At 46.6% G+C, this 5,348-nt stretch overlaps 1 pseudogene; it reads left to right on the top strand.

Moving 5' to 3' along the window:
- Nucleotides 1-3,035: 3,035 nt before the first annotated feature.
- On the top strand, nt 3,036-4,799 carry LOC149341215 (legumain pseudogene; annotated as a pseudogene).
- The last annotated feature ends 549 nt before the right edge of the window (nt 4,800-5,348 follow it).

Genomic DNA, 5,348 nt, shown 5'->3' with positions numbered 1-5,348 from the left:
TGTTCCGACTGTGACTACGCATGCATTGGCGAAACCGGAAACTTCGAAAGGCGGTTAAAAGAACATAGTAACGATGTACGTAACAAAAAAGTGGATTCTAATGCTATCACCGAGCACACAGTATCTACAGGCCATGACATCGACTGCAGTCGGGCACACTTGCTTTCAACGGAAAAGAAGCTACGCCCTCGCCTGCACTTGGAATCATTAATCATCCAAACTACTAGTCACACCCTCAACCGCAACGATGGAAATCTTAACCCAATCTACGCACGCTCCCTGCGCCCTCTTTTCAAGCATATGTAATGCCACTGAGCTGCTTCCTTCATTTCAATGTGAACAAGGCTTCCGTACGGGAGCCGAAACGTCTGTTTTTGTTTTTTGTTTTTTCTTTGGTTGGCGTTCCTTCTTCATCGTCAACATGTTTATCCCCGACCAGACGAGTTTTCGTCGAACTCTCGACTTCATCGAAAACTGCATAAGTTGTTATAGTTATAAGCACTTTGGAAGATGACAATGGTCTGTGCTATCACGTGATCTCATTTAACTGATTTCAATGAGCGGCCTTCTCCAATAGAGAGAATTTCGTGTTTCTTGCAGAATTAGTTCTCGGTTTTCGAAATTGTGTGGAAGCGCACACATTAATGTTTTGCTTGGTAACTGCTATTCTGATATTGTAATTGCAAGCCTTGAATACTTTAATTTTAGTAAAGCTAAGACTGCGCGAAAAGGACGAGCACAAGAGGCAGAGAAACGATTACAACATCACGCGTGCGCAGCCGTAGTATTCGTTTCCTTGCTTCTTCTCCATGTTCTACTCGCCTAGTTTTAGCTTTCCACAGAATGAACCAACTAGCTCGCAAGAATGTTCTACTGTAGCTTTAATTCTGTTTTCGTCTTTTCTTTTGGGGGCTCTGTGAGCAGCAAATTACCAGGGGTTGGCTGATGATGATGATTATGATGTGGAAAACAGTATCTTCTATGGTCGCCAGGGAAATCAAGCAAAGACTGCGCGAATAGTACGAGCACAAGAGGCAGAGAAACGATTACAACATCACGCGTGCACAGCCGTAGCGTTGGTTTCCTTGCCCCTTCTGCATGTTCTATTCAACTTTCCTCAGAATGAACCAACTAGCTCGCAAGAATGTTCAACTGTAGCTTTAATTCTGTTTTCGTCTTTTCTTTTGGAGGCTGTGTGAGCAGCAAATTACCAGGGGTTGGCTGATGATGATGATTATGTTGTGAAAAACAGTGTCTTCTATAGTCGCCAGGGAAATCAAGCAGAGCACGCATGCTCTGCTTGCACGATTTCTTTTATCATATTCTGCATCATCTGCTTACGCAATAGCAAGTGAACAAAACCAGCAGGCTGTTGACCATGGTCATGGTGATTTCAGCTAAATTTTTGTTGAACATAGTCAACGCATTAATTGTTGAGTAATTTTTGTTGAATTTATGTTGAATCCTGTCTCATGGCAGTCGTGTCTAAGCCTAACTAAATGAAATCAGTTCTAAATGCGCCGTGCGAACAGAACCTTATCGCATTATACATATTATACATTATAAACACGTGTGTGTTTGTGCGTATGTGTGGAGCATACACGACTCTGGATGTCAGCGTCAGGTTAACGAGAAATTGTCGCAATAAATGTGAATATACCGCCGAAAATTGCATCGGTAGGCCCATCTGACGCAATACGAATGTATTCCTAGGAATGCTTCCTTTTTTTTTTTTACCACAGACGAGATTCAGAAAGGTGTGTTGAATCACCCCAGTAATTTCAAGGTGAATTCAACATGAAAACAATGCAGCAATTCTGTTGACAATGCTCAACTCTAGCATGGTAGCCACGTTTCCGTACAATTTCAACTCGGTCTCAATAATTCACCAACACGAGACCACCCTGGTACCAACACAAATTCAACATGACATGTTGAGTCTGCTCATGAGAAGTCCAACACTGTCTCAAGAAGCATTTTTGCAAGGGCCAGCGGCTGTGCGAAGACAGCAGCCAAGGATAAAACATGTCGAAGCGGTTCTGTCAGGCTATCTTCTCCGTTACATCGCGTCAACCGAAAAAAAAAAAGAAAACCTTGGATATTTCTCCATCGGAGCAGTTATGAGGTCCCAAAACAGCTGCGTCTCCTTGTGCAGTTACACCTACTTTTTTTTAGTAACTTATAACCCAGAGCTTTAGTCCTTACCTTTTAGAGAGCTTCGCCCTGTGTGTTCGTCCCTTTTCCGTGCTTTTATAGCGCGCTCACCAATTCCTATTAGAGAGGTTCCTTACAGGCAAATATTCGGATCTCTCCCGCAGTTTCCATATTGTTCTATGGCGCGATATAAAACTGAGTGGTTTGATTCTGATAGCGAATAGAAAGTTTTTTTTTTTTTATGCAAGAAGTCAGCTGCAGCGCTTTCTTTCGCGACAAAGTGGAACACGTGTTTGAGAAAAGGGGAAGGGCTTGTAATCCCGTCGCACGTATCGCGATGTATGTTCCTAAAGGTCATGCTTTGGTTGTCCCTGCTTGCCAAAGCCATTCACGTAGATGTGGAAACAAAATGATATCAGAACATGAGCTCAGAAAGTAGATTCGCGTCGCATCAGTGAAGCGATCGACGTTTAACATGTCAAAGAAAGGATCGGATATCATTATGACCTTAACTATGTAAACACAGTCATTTGAATCTCCGAACAGCAAACACGGGTCTGTGTACAGCCGGGTGGGTTTATCTTAATTTTATTTTTATCCTATCAGTTAGTTTTGATAACCCAAGAAACTGGCATAAGTCATTTTCTGCAGATAAAACTGGTGTTTGGTTCTCAGCACACGTGTTCGTCACGCTTGTATTGCTGGGCGCTTGCCTACTGGGAGGGGGGGGGGGGGGGGGGGGGGGGGAATGTTAGTAGGAAAACGTGTTATCTCAAACCACAGAGCAGCGATTCCCCTCGCGGGTGTCAGATTGGACCCAGCAGCTGTCTCACTTTCAAGCCCAGCTCTGCTAGCGAGACCGTGACGCCACACCCGCCTAGATTGTGGCGGTGTCAACTGTCCGAGCAAGTAAAGAGAACTGCGCCTCTTGGCTTCAGCGACCTCGCACGCGCGTGCCGCACATACGTTTCAGGCGCGATCATGTCGCCGTCGGCAGCAGTCTTCTTCGCAGTCCTTGCACTCCTTTGTGCAGTGGGGAGTTTCGGTCACTTGTACCAAGACGAAGAACTGACCGAAGATGACCGCGGCGAGAATGGCGTCAAGTTGTGGGCGCTACTCGTGGCTGGCTCGTCGGGCTACGAGAACTACAGGCATCAGGCCGACGTGTGCCACGCTTATCACGTGATGCGAAATCACGGTATCCCAGACAACCAGGTCGTGGTAATGATGTACGACGACATCGCCTACGCCAGGGAGAACCCGACGCCCGGCGTCGTCGTGAATCATGTCAATGGTTCCAATCTGTATCCGGGTATGGTCAAGGACTACACGGGCAACTTGGTCACGCCGTCCAACTTCCTCGACGTACTCCAGGGTCGGAGACCACCCGGAGGCACGGGCAAGGTAATTGCTAGCGGACCGCGAGACCATGTGTTTGTCTACTTCGCCGATCACGGCGCTCCTGGCATGATCGCGTTCCCCACCGACGTGCTGTACGCTCGGAACCTGAGCAACGTCATCAAGTCTATGCACGAGAATGGCCAGTTCGGCAAGATGGTTATCTACGTGGAAGCGTGCGAATCAGGCTCCATGTTTGACGGCGGCCTGCTTCCGAATAACGTCAGCGTCTACGCCACGACCGCATCTAATCCTTACGAGTCTTCGTACGCATGCTACTGGGACCCTGTTCGTGAGGCATACCTGGGCGACGTGTACAGCGTGAACTGGTTGGAAGACTCAGACAAAGAAAACCTGAGGCGGGAGACCCTCATTGACCAGTTCAAGATCGTCCGGGAGGAAACAAACACGAGCCACGTGATGGAATACGGAGATCTCAAAATAGGTGCCATGAAAGTCAGTCAATTTCAAGGCAGAAAGGAGGCAGAACCTATCATTTTACCCAACGCACCAATGGATGCAGTGGACAGTCGTGACGTGCCCGTCGCCATTCTGGAAAATAAGATCGAGGCCGCGACTGACCTGGATACAAAGCGAGTCCTACTGGGAGAGCTGAAGAATGTCTTAAATAATAGGCTCTTCGTCAAAGAAAAAGTCAGGGAAATGGCCCTCTTGCTACGGTACGGAAGCACAGAAGAAGCGAATATTTTGCTTGCTGCGAAGCAGCCGATTACGGACTTCGACTGCTACGAGGAAGCAGTGGGAAGTTTCAGCAAGAAGTGTTTCGCACTCTCGGCCAATCCATACGCACTGAGCCGCCTGCAGTTTTTTGTGAATGCGTGCAAAGAATTTGAAGTAGGTGAGATCAAAGCTGCCATAAACGCCGTATGCAGGTTTCCGCCAGTCAGAGGCATTGTGTAACGCAGATGGCTAGACTTCTCGCTTCGATAGAAATCGTGGCAATAAAGAACTGAAATTGAGTGCTGCAAGTTAGCTACGTTTCAAATAATTCTTACATGAATAGCGGTAGTCATTGCAAGCCCAGCCAGCGGCTACAATGGCGCCAGCGGTCCCCACATTGCCCCGACAACTACGCACTTCCTGCTCCTCACGAGCTGCGTGTCTTTACGGTGCTGCGAGCGAGTGAAATTACAGGAACTTTCGGATTCTGAAGGCCTGTGTAACAAATTGTAATGCCTTTTGTTTTTATTATTTCGTGAGAAAATGCAAGTATATTTTTACCATAAGACGTGTACTTCTTCGTAACGACGCGCCTTTTAGGGCACGTCATCTATTTCACGGCAGCATATCTGTGGTGTTTGGGAGGACTACCAAAGACACGAGGCTGAAGTGGCAGGTAGGATACATGGCGGTGTGTGAGTACCGCGCTTTGTGACCTGAAACTGCAAAATGTGTTTATGGAAACACTTCCAATGAAACTCGTGAAGTGTTATCGGTGGAATGCACACGGGCTGTACCCTAGGGGAAGTGGTGGCAATAGTGAAAGTACACCCTTTAAATCCTTGAAATTTTGCTCTCAAAAAGTAAAAAAAAAAAATGACCGAAAGAAAGATAAAGCCCGGATCAGCAGAGCTTCGAAAGAATTAGAGCTACTTTAAGATGAATGAAAAGGAGCGAAGAGCTCAAAAGGAAAGAAGAAAAAATAATTAACGAAAAACAAAGCACGATTCTTGCCCCAGGACAAAAGGGTCATGTCATGATTCGGGGGAACATTAAAACAAATCAACAAAATGCAGCAAGGAGGACAGGGAACCCCATGCGAAGAAGGCCGGAAT

This window comes from Amblyomma mixtum, chromosome 5 (genome assembly GCF_055824585.1).
Source record: "Amblyomma mixtum isolate Tamu chromosome 5, ASM5582458v1, whole genome shotgun sequence".
Lineage (NCBI taxonomy): Eukaryota > Metazoa > Arthropoda > Arachnida > Ixodida > Ixodidae > Amblyomma > Amblyomma mixtum.
The sequence above is the reverse complement of the archived record's forward strand: the minus strand, read 5'-3'. Positions and strand labels throughout refer to the sequence as shown.